The sequence below is a fragment of the Ranitomeya variabilis genome, chromosome 5, assembly GCF_051348905.1.
Source record: "Ranitomeya variabilis isolate aRanVar5 chromosome 5, aRanVar5.hap1, whole genome shotgun sequence".
Classification (NCBI taxonomy): Eukaryota; Metazoa; Chordata; class Amphibia; order Anura; family Dendrobatidae; genus Ranitomeya; species Ranitomeya variabilis.
In genome coordinates, this window is record NC_135236.1 from 151107564 (window position 1) to 151119874 (window position 12311).

Below are 12311 nucleotides of genomic sequence, written 5' to 3' on the forward strand. Positions count from 1 at the left end.
GGAAGGCTTCCAACCCCACCTGTTAGGGGGATTCCTGAATCGCTTCCAAGCCGGCCAGACCATACCAGCACCTGTGATCCTTACCCAGGACTGTGGCTACCTTACATCAGTAAAAAGGTAAAAAAACTGCAACCTTGTGTCCTCTAGTTCTTTCTGACTTTACACCATCTACCACCTGTCCCTACTACACTGGAAGCCCTGGGGACTAAGCTTCACCTGTTGGAAGGGATACCATCCCTGCTGCAGTATGATCACCCCAGTGGACCTCTTTAAGCAGTGTTGGTCATCCCTGACCAAATACCACAGGTGGCATCACAAACAAACTTCATAAACTTTATTTCCCATTTACTCAAACCCCTTTTTTTGGATGCCCAGGGCCACGGACCGGGTCACTGCCACCATGACCACATCTCTTTAAGACCAGGCCGATACTGAGTATCCCCTAGGCCCTAGCGGGGCACTCCACTATACTTTATCATGTGTAATTAGATTTATGTGTATATGCATGTTCACTTGTATGCATCTTAGCAAAATCTCCCAAATGAGTATTCCTGTTTTTAAAAAAATGTGACGACAAATTTCTTCATGATCACTGTGGGTCCAACTTCTAAGACCCCAATCATTCTTGAGAATGAATAGCGCTGCACTGGAGCTCCTGCACTGCCGAATGGCCAGGAGTGACCTTGTGCTGGGAAACAGAATTTAAGAATGGTGGAAATCCCAGAAGACTGACTCACATTGATCAATGCAATTTTATAAGATGGGAAAACTGCCTTATCTAGAGGTTTGTTTAAAAATATGATATTAGAACGTAGATTTGAAAAAAATTATAACATTTCCATAAAACTGTACTTTGCCAACATTAGTATCAAGAGATATGTATTATTCATTTATGTGAGGCACTGACATGAGCTTTGACATGAACGACAGATCTCTTTGAATAAAACTTTGCTAAAAGTTAGCACACACAGTCCCCAGGATCCCAATGACAAGACCCGCATGACAATTTCCCTTTCATTAGTGCTGAGGACTACATTTTACCTACACAATTCCTCAGACTTCTAGAAAAACTCCAGCAGTTTACAGGGACATGTGAAGGTTATAAGAATCGTGATGTCTTCGCAGAAGAAACAGATTATTTTGGCCGTTCTGAATCAAATACTTTGATATGTTTCCTCTTCTTCATTTCACTCATTTAGAGTAGCAATATGTTAAAATCTAGTTCTATAAGAGTAGAATAAAAATTGGTTGGCAAATGGCTTTCTTTCCATCTTAACAATATGATTATTGTTTACTGTTATTTTTAGATATTATCCCCTTGTTTAAAATGGACAATTTTGATCATAAAAATTTAAGGTCTCCAGACTAAGGATTAGTGAATCGATTTAATGCAAAGCGAATCTGTGTCAAACTTTTAGGAAATTGCTGAACCATGCATACTCGATCTTGTGATTCAATTTGGGTGAAATTGTCATCTTCAATGGTCAATGTTATTTTAAGCATTGCTGAAGATTTAATCAGTCAGAGAATGATCATATGACATTGGGTCCAGCAGGGTGTACTGCCTCCATAATGTTACGCAGCTGTCACATCACATGGTATAGCACAGACAATTAGGAGGAACAATCATAGTGATATAGAAGGGTTAATGTTTTTCCTTTTTTTGCTAGAATTTGTTCTTATATTGTTGTAGCCTTATAGTCTCCGATTCAAAGATTTTATACTTCTTATCTCATATGAAATGTTTTCAAGAGTCAGAAAATCATGTTCAGGATACATGGTAAATAAAGGTCATCATGACCTGGGTAACAGTGGGGGGGGGGGGCAACATGAGTTACATTGTGCTACAATGCTGTCAATGGTATAAAATATTGCCTCTTGTGTAAATAAAGCAGTAAAGTGATTTGCTCATAACCCGTGTGCATTCTTTTCTCCGAGCACTTGTTATCTGTTGGCATGATCTCTTAGTTTGGCCTCACTTGTGATCCAGCATATCTGAATTTGGGTCAGAACGAAAACAGCTACGACAATAGCCTGTATAAAAGCAAATGCAGGAATTACAGCAACTATTTTGGAAAGGGAGAGGATGTCAGAGCGCACAGCTTGACCATAAAGATATGAAGAGAAAGAGAGAAAGCCATAAATTATTGACAAACTTTTCAGATCGTGTGTGACCGCACAGCAGTGAAGATTAGTGAGGAAAATAAAATAATACAAATTAATTGATAGGGAGAGAGACATAAAAGTCAATGTGTCATACACATCTTTTCGGGCAATTGAAGGCTTTGGAGTACTTTGATTCAAATTAAATTGATTAGCAGTGAATTGAAGTGAATTGAATTTCCTGGGAAAAAAAGCTAGTAAATTCTCATTTCTGAAGATTTGCTCATTCCTACCACACATTTGTCAAAAAATATTTTTTTTTGTATTTTTGTGATTTTTAATAAAGTGGTAGAGAATTGTATGATGTCAATGAAAGCCCTAAAGTGTAGGTCAGATGATTTTATTCTGTAAGGTGGAATATGACATCTCTTCCCTTCTCACAAATCTAGGAAAGGAAGTACAGCATGTAAATAACCCAGTAATCCAGTTTGGTTTCAAGTTTATACTAAAATTAAAATTAAAGCTTTACTGCAGGGTATACAGTACATATGTGTTCTCTCTTATATTTGCTCCACAAAATGGTTAAAAGGTTCTCCAGGCATATGACATTGATTACTAATCTTTAAAGATTTAAAGAGATAAAAGTCAGAATGGTATGGACTGAGTCGCCCGCCAGGGATGTGTCACAGTGGCAGCAACACGGTTCGTGGCCTTGGGCACCCATGTTAAAGGGAAGGTCTTTAAAGGGGTTTGTGAAATAATAAAAGTTCGTGATGCCACCTGTGGTATTCTGTCAGGGATGACCAATGCTGCTTAAAGGGGTCCGCTGGGGTGATGTTATGGCAGCTGGGATGGTTTGGCTTCCCACAGGTGAAGCTGGGTCACCAGGGCTCCCGGTGTAGTTGGGACAGGTGGTAGGTGATGTGGAAAGAAACGGAGGACACAGGGTTGCAGTCTCTTTACCTCTTTACTGTATGATTCATGCAGCCACAGTCCAGGGTACCGGATCACAGGTGCTGGTGTGATCCGGCTGGCTTGGAAGCATCTCAGGAATCCCCCTATCCAGGTGGGGTTGGAAGCTTTCCTTCTAGCACTGTGCTGTAGTCCCTTGCTGCCTTAGGCCTCACACAAGATCCTCACGTTCTCTCTGTCCCCCTTTAGGTAGGACACTAACCCGTACGGACAGGTAACTCAAGCCTTTTTACAGGATCTCTATCACGACCCAGGCTCTAGCTGGTACTCCTGACGAAGCTGCAGGACAGCGAAACGCGCGTCGGGGTCATCTGGGACCGTAGACTCACCTATATCATGGCTACAGGTAAATGGATGTAATAGATCTTTCCTATAGCAGCTGGGATATTGTAGCTTAGCCGGCACCGCCTCCCATACTTTTATGGTTTAAAAGATAGCATTGAGGCTGTATACCACTTGTACTCACAGTTAGAGGCTTGTGCCCCATCTAATAGATATATGGAACTATCGTCTGCTATAGTGTCTGTAGCAATAGTTATTATCCTTACACATTTGGATATATAAGTGTTTATATTGGGTCCCAGGTTGTATGTTACCGCTGTGATAACTGATAGTCCATGTATGGCAGAATCTAGGATTTTTGGTTTTGCTGTACTATTTATTACCTTTTGATATTTCAATATACATATATGTAATATTATTGTTGGATGTATTTTCTAATTTATAATAAAGAGTGTTGTTTCTATTTTTGATCGAGTTTACTTCACTATCTCTGTTGGTTGTAGTCTAGCTGGTACTGTGTCCTCAGGCATTACCAGTGGACAGGTAACTTGCAATTTGCTGTCCGCCGGTTTCTGCTGTGAGACATAAAGTACTGCACAACCTCAGTCTTCCGGCTACCGGTATCCATGCTCAGCATGGAGGAAGCCCACTCGCAGCTTCTCTCTCCAGTTTTTAACTCTCCTTTGCTTCTTTTCACTTTCAGTCTCTTTACAAGTTGCTCTGCTTGCTTTGCTTTTCCCTGGAGTTGCAGAATCACTCGTCTGCACGGCCCCAGCTTTCCTTCCTCATTCCTTGCTCTCCTCTCACCAACTGCCTAACTCTCCCCAACTGCCTAGCAACTGACTGCTCCTCCAGGCCAGAGAGAGCAGCTCCCCTATAGTCAGGTGTAGAGTTCCCCCTTCTGGCCTGGAGTCAAAACGGTGTTGTATGTGCTGAATACCTGTTAAAGGAATTCATCCTCTCTTCCAAGCATGACTTCACTCTCCCCATGAGGAAAGCAATACCACTGTAACAACCGGTTACCTGGGGTCTTACACTTCCAAAACTCAGCACTCCCACCCATAATCTGCTAACAACTTGTTGGTGGCCATATGAAAGCAATGAATAAAGTTGCACTGATCTGTTCAATGTGCAGTGGCTGCTACCAAGTGCTGCACATCAGCTCCTACTCCAGTGATCATAAGGGTTGCTGAGTGTCACAGCCAAATGATTTGCTATCCCCTTTAAGAAGTTAAATTTCTAACCAAAATTCAATATAATATATTGACATGATATCAAAATCCATACTAAGCTGTAATTGTCATTACATACATTGGTTAGTAGTGATGAGCGAGTGTGCTCGAGTTTTCCAAGCATGCTCGGGTGTTCTCCGAGTATTATGAGCGTGCTCGTAAATTATGTTTTTCATAGCAAGTGTAGCATGGCTAAAGGGTGTGTAGTCGACGGGAGATATGTGTTGCATAGGTGGCTTGTTGCTGTAATGTAGCCTGGAGTATTTCTTTGTTGCACATAACCATGTATATATGTGTGTTTCAGGACCTGTGGTGATGTCAGACCACATGGCTAATCATGTGATGGGTTACTGGGTGTGGTTAGCTCTATATAAGACAGGCTAATGCATAACACCAGGGCCGTATTTAGGGTTTCTGCTGCCCTAGGCACTTTTAGTGCTGCCCCCCCCCCCCCCTTTGGTGAGTATGACACTATCGGCAGTGACTTTAGCAAGAATCGCTGATGTGAAAGTCGCCTTTTGCAGCAAATCCGGCAGTTTTTCTGCATGTGCCGCGTAATGGATCACTTACGGCAACACTGCGTTCGGCCTCATTCATTCCCTATGGGATTTGCGGCACTTATGATCTGGCAAATGCGGTACCATACCTCCCAACTTTTGAAGAAGGGAAGGAGACAAAGTGTGCAAATTTTAGGCCACGCCTCTGACCACACCCATTTCATAACTAGTCACACCCATATCCACGTCCCAACCACAGCCATTTAGCACTGCTGATCACACTGTTTTATATACAATAATTATAAACGAAAAAATATGGCCACAGTGCTCCATACTGTATAATGGCCACGCATGATGCTCCATACTGTATAATGGCCACACATGATGCTCCATACTGTATAACGGCCACACATGATGCTCCATACTGTATAACGGCCACACATGATGCTCCATACTGTATAACGGCCACACATGATGCTCCATACTGTATAACGGCCACACATGATGCTCCATACTGTATAACGGCCACACATGATGCTCCATACTGTACAACGGCCACACATGATGCTCAATACTGTATAATGGCCACACAGTTCTCCATGATACTGTATAATGACCCCCCCTCCTGTATGCATGGCTCATATTCCCCCCCTGTATGCATGGCTCATATTCACCCCCCCCGTATGCATGGCTCATATTCACCCCCCCCATATACATGGCTCATATTCACCCCCCCCGTATACATGGCTCATATTCACCCCCCCGTATACATGGCTCATATTCACCCTCCCCCCCGTATACATGGCTCATATTCATCCCCCCTGTATGCATGGCTCATATACACCCCCCTGTATGCATGGCTCATATACACCCCCCCTGTATGCATGGCGCATATACACCCCCCCGTATGCATGGCTCATATAGACCCCCCCTGTATGCATGGCTCATATACACCCCCCTGTATGCATGGCTCATATACACCCCCCCTGTATGCATGGCTCATATACACCCCCCCCTGTATGCATGGCTCATATACACACCCCCTGTATGCATGGCTCATATACACCCCCCCTGTATGCATGGCTCATATACACCCCCCCTGTATGCATGGCTCATATACACCCCCCTGTATGCATGGCTCATATACACCCCCCCTGTATGCATGGCTCATATTCACCCCCCGTGTATGCATGGCTCATATTCACCCCCCCCCTGTATGCATGGCTCATATTCACCCCCCCTGTATGCATAGCTCATATTCACCCCCCCTGTATGCATGGCTCATATTCACCCCCCCTGTATGCATGGCTCATATTCACCCCCCCCTGTATGCATGGCTCATATTCACCCCCCCCCTGTATGCATGGCTCATATTCACCCCCCCTGTATGCATGGCTCATATTCACCCCCCCCCTGTATGCATGGCTCATATTCACCCCCCCCCCTGTATGCATGGCTCATATTCACCCCCCCTGTATGCATGGCTCATATTCACCCCCCCTGTATGCATGGCTCATATTCACCCCCCCCTGTATGCATGGCTCATATTCATCCCCCCTGTATGCATGGCTCATATTCACCCCCCCTGTATGCGTGGCTCATATTCACCCCCCTGTGTGCATGGCTCATCTCCCCCTCCCTCCCTGTATGCATGGTGGCTCTGGCTCATCTCCCATCCCCCCCTGTATGCATGCATGGTGGCATTGGTGGCTCTGGCTCGTCATCTCCCATCCCCCATGCGTGGCTCATCGGCAGCCTGCCCCGCCGCTCCCCATCTATCTTGTGGCTGCCGCCTGCCGGGCTCCCCGAACTTCCTCCTTCATCCTCCCCGGCTCCCCCTGTCACTGGCTGTCATCATACTCACCTGGCTGTGTCACCTCACACCGCGCACGGCGCGCAGAAGAACGGGATCCTCCACCTCTGTGCTGTGTCCCGGCGCAGCACCCTCGTCGTCCTGTATGAGCGGTCAGGTGGTACCGCTGATTTAAGGTCATGACCTTAATCAGCGGTACCATGTGACCGCTCACACAGCGAGGGTGCAGTCACTGAGAGCAGACCAGGCGTCGCTGGAGCAGGTGAGGTGAGTATGCATCAATAATAGTGTGTATGGGCAAGGAGGCAGCGGCGGGGGGGCGGCGGTGGCGGCGAGGGGGGAGGGGCTTAAGCCTTTAGGTGACCCCGGCCGGACCGGACTTTGCATAAAAAAAAAACAAACAAAAAAAAACACACACACCTGCTCAGGTGCCGCCCCCCCCCCCACATGGCCCCGCCCTAGGCACGTGCCCTCAAGTGCCTAGTGGCAAATACGGCCCTGCATAACACAGTGGATATGTGTGGAGGTGCTAGCCTCCAGAGGGTGTTAAGGCTCCAGGTCTGCACCTGAAGGAATGGACAGTTGTTTTTTCCCTTTTGCCTGAGTTAAAGGCTATTTGTTTTTTCTGTTTATGCTAACTGGTTTATGAAGCAATAAACCTTTGAACTTTTGTTGGAACCTGCCTCCTAAGTGTCAGCCGTCGCACCTGAGTGAGTGAAACCCCTACACAAGCAAAATCCCTCAAGAATAGAGGGGTTCCACGGTGTTTTTTTAAATGATTTAAATAATTAATTTATAAAATGGTGTCGGGTCTCCCCTATTTTTGACAACCAGGCAAGCTAAAGCAGACAGCTGGGGGCTGCTATTCTCAAGCTGTTAAGGGGGTGTAGATATTGGTCCCCCAGCCTAAAAAAAGCAGCCCACAGCTGCTCCAGGAAAGGCACATCTATTGGATTTGCCAATTCTGGCGCTTTGCCTGGTGGTGGCAAGTGGGGTCCATATTAGTGGGGAAGATGTCACCTTTGTATTGTCTGGTGAGATCAAGCGTACAGGTTAGTAATGCAGAGGCATCTATAAGACACCTATCCATTACTAATGCTATAGTTATATTGTATATACACAGCCAGAATAATGTCCTTTATTTCAAATAAAAAAACACACTTTTACTTTTTATTTAACCCCTTCAAGTCGCGGCCCTTTTTCGTTTTTGCGTTTTCGTTTTTCACTCCCCTCCTTCGCAGAGCCATAACTTTTTTATTTTTCTGTCAATATGGTCATGTGAGGGCTTATTTTTTGCGGAACGAGTTGTACTTTTGAACTACACCATTGGTTTTACCATGTCTTTTACTAGAAAATGGGAAAAAATTCCAAGTGCGGTGAAATTGCAAAAAAAGTGCAATCCCACACTTGTTTTTTGTTTGGCTTTTTGCTAGGTTCACTGAATGCTAAAACTGACCTGCCATTTTGATTCTCTAGGTCATTACGAGTTCATAGACACCTAATATGTCTAGGTTATTTTTTATCCAAGTGGTGAAAAAAAAATTCAAAACTTTTCTTAAAAAAAAAAAGTGCCATTTTCCGATACCCGTAGCGTCTCCATTTTTCGTGATCTGGGGTCGGGTGAGGGCTTATTTTTTGCGTGCCAAGCTGTCGTTTTTAATAATATCACATTTGTACAGATACTTTCTTTTGATCACCCGTTATTGCATTTTAATGCAATGTTGCGGCGACCAAAAAAACTTATCGCTACGCTGTTTAGCGATCAGGTTAATGCTTTTTTTATTGATAGATCGGGCGATTCTGAATGCGGCGATACCAAATACGTGTAGGTTTGATTTTTTTTTTATTGTTTTATTTAGGATGGGGCGAAAGGGGGGTGATTTAAACTTTTATGTTTTTTACATTTTTTTCATATTTTTAAAAACATTTTTTTTTACCTGTGCCATGCTTCAATAGCCTCCATGGGAGGCTAGAAGCTGGCACAACTCGATCGGCTCAGCTACATAGCAGCGATCATCAGATCGCTGCTATGTAGATGAAATGCAGGTGTGCTGTGAGCGCCGACCACAGGGGGGGCGCTCACAGCAGGCCGGCATCAGTAACCATAGAGGTTTTAAGGACCTCTATGGTTACTGTCCTGATACATCGCCGACCCCCGATCATGTGACAGGGGTCCGCGATTACGTCATTTCTGGCCGCCCTGCCGGAAGCTTTAGTTAAATGCCGCTGTCTGCGTTTGACAGCAGCATTTAACAGGTTAATAGCGGCGGGTGAATCGTGATTTCACCCGCTGCTATTGCGCGCACATGTCAGCTGTACAAAACAGCTGACATGTCGCGACTTTGATATGGGCTCAGTGCCGGAGCCCACATCAAAGAGGGATTCACGGCATGCGCAGTACATGTACGGCGCATGTCGTGAAAGGGTTAAAATTTGCTAACAGTTATACTCAACTTACACCCATTCCATTGAAGCCATGATCTCCTCTAAAAAAAATACAAAAATAAAAAACAACCACATCCCTCACCTGTTCAATGTTTTTTCCCACGCCGTAATCCATGTCTGGGATAAATGGATTTCAACCTGGATGGTGCCAAGATGAGACCATCCAGGCTGAAAGCCACAGAGAGAATGAGCTGCTGCGAGTGGTCCCAGTTGTTTTCAGCCTGGCCGGTCACAACTTGGCATCGTCTATGTTGAAAACTATTTATCTCAGACAAGGATTACGGCATGGGACAGAACTTCAGACAGGTGAGGGTTATGGTTGTTTTTTATTTTTGTTTTTTTTACAAGAGACCATGGCTTCAATGGAATGGGTGTTCGGTGAGTATTATTGTTGTTTATTATTTTCTGTTTTTTTACAGGAGACAATGGCTTCAATAGAATAGACATTAGGTGAGTATAAGGCCATGTTCATACGTTTAAACCAATAGAACAAACAAAAACACAGGGGAAAAACAGCAAAGTCAGTCCCTGTGCCCGTCAGGAGATGTTACACCATACATCAGTCCCGTACTAATGAAGTGTATATACCTATAGGAAAAGTACGACTCAGACCATAATTCTACAAAAAATAACAAGTTTTATTTGACAATTTTTAAAAAATAACAAAGACACCAGTGATGATGGGTACCAATACAAATGGCACCATAGACCCGAGGTATATACACTATCCTTACTGCCATAAGATATATCACCAAAAGTATATATACCTATTCCGCCCAATGGCCTATTACTGCAGTTCACAGGGTGTAAATTCCTATATGGCAAAACCCCTTTAAAAGTATACAAACATTGTGATTACCTCAAGGTCCGATGGTGCCAGAGCCCCTACGCACGTTTCGGCTGCAACAGCCTTCTTCCGGGGGAGTGGCCACTCCTTGGTAAAGTCCATTTTCGGGTCAGTGCCCAAATAGTCGGTACACATCCAGAATTTTACTGTTAGGGTTTGCCTATCTCTAGTGGTTAGCTATCAGTAGACATATGCGGCATAGACATCGCTTGACAAGATATTGCAATATCATGGTTTTTTTAGTGATGAGCGAATATACTCGTTACTCGAGATTTCCCGAGCACGCTCAGGTGTCCTCCCAGTATTTTTTAGTGCTCGGAAATTTAGTTTTTATTGCTGCAGCTGAATGATTTACATCTGTTAGCCAGCATAAGTACATGTGGAGATTCCCTAGCAACCAGGCAACCCCCACATGTACTTTCGCTGGCTAACACATGTAAATCATTCAACTGCGGCAATAAAAACTAAATTTCCGAGCACTAAAAAATACTCGGAGGACACCCGAGCGTGCTCGGGAAATATCGAGTAATGAGTATATTTGCTCATCACTAGTTTTTTTCAAAAATGCTATGAGGACCACCAAGGAAGGAGGTCCAACTCCTGACAGGTAAAGTGATGTGATAGATGAACATTGAAAATTTAATTCAGTTCACTACTACACCAAGTTAAGGGCAATATAGTCATACTGTGACATCAATATGTTTTAAGCCTGTACTATAATTTTACTATTTTTCATTATCTTTGTACCTCAACAATATTCCTGATCTGTAACATATCTTTGTAGGATACCACTCTTGTGTACATAATACCTGTACTGTGACATCATTGTTCACATGTCTTTTCTATGACATCACTGTCATAATTATTGTTATAAAATAAAATATAATAAAATTAGTTTAAAAAATTATGTACCGTAAATAAATACAATTAGGCATTATTCACACTGCTATCATGGCTTCTATCTAGAATGAAAGTCATGAGATTGTGATGGATAAGTTTTACAAAGATTTCCTGCTGATTCTGATGGATTTCATTGACTTTGGTGTGGTCCTGTATTGTCTGGTCAGGATTATTGTATATTTAAAAGCACACTGCACTATTCTCGATGTGAAATCAATAAAATTGGCAACCATGATCCCAATGTGAAAATGTGAACAGAATTTTACAATTCTGTACCCTCAGAATTAGAATTCTATTTCTTCTGTATGACCTTCATGCCTGCAGTTTACAATATGCCTTTCTGAGATACACAATCAGTATTGCCATCTCGGCTTTTAATTACAGTTCTTCTCACTTCTCCATTGGAATTTTTCACACTTAGCTCATAGTTTGTATTTTCTAAAATGATCTAGAAATAGAATCATTGTTACTATTGGTACAGTTTTGAAATTTCACGTTTACTTCAATATTTGTTGCTTGGTCTGTACAATACCTCTAAAAGAAAAGAAATGGGAATTTCATATTTGGTTCTGAACAACAGTGTGACACAGCAGGGGTCACTAAGCATGACAGCCTAGAGCCATATATTCAGTGACTACCTGCTGAGATGTGCCAAATGGGAATAAAGCAAAGTTTTTCTATTGTCTTCATAGTAAAGGACAGTGTTATGAATGATGCCATCCAGCAACTGTTAATGGAATCATTCTGCAATACTATATAACTGAAATCTGATTTAGATTATATCACTGTGTTAACAATAACTTATGTGACAATAAAAAGTTATGGAATACTACAGTACGTTTTCCAGGAATGTTTTGTCATTGGAAGAAACCCCATGTAATGCACCTAACATTCCTAAGAATCAGAGATAGATTCTGATATCTATATAAGGCCACGCTCACACAATGAGTATTTGGTTAGTTTTTTACATCAGTATTTGTAAGCCAAAACCAGGAGTGGGACTATCAGGGTATGTGCACACATTGCAGATTTGCCTGTAGAAATTTCTGTGCAGATTATGCATCTCTTGACAGAAAATGCAGGTAAAAATCCACACGTTTTTTATGCATTTTTGATGCGGATTTTCATGCGTTTTTTTCATGTGGATTTGTGTGCATTTATGTAACCTAAAGATCAACAAAAAAAATAATTGTGATGTCATTTCTTTGTCCAACCTCTTA

General features: G+C 43.0%; 1 protein-coding gene across 2 annotated transcripts in view; it reads right to left on the minus strand.

Moving 5' to 3' along the window:
- The window catches only part of ST8SIA2 (ST8 alpha-N-acetyl-neuraminide alpha-2,8-sialyltransferase 2), a 481748-nt gene that overhangs the window by 239361 nt on the left and 230076 nt on the right, over window positions 1–12311 (minus strand). The window lies entirely within an intron of this gene.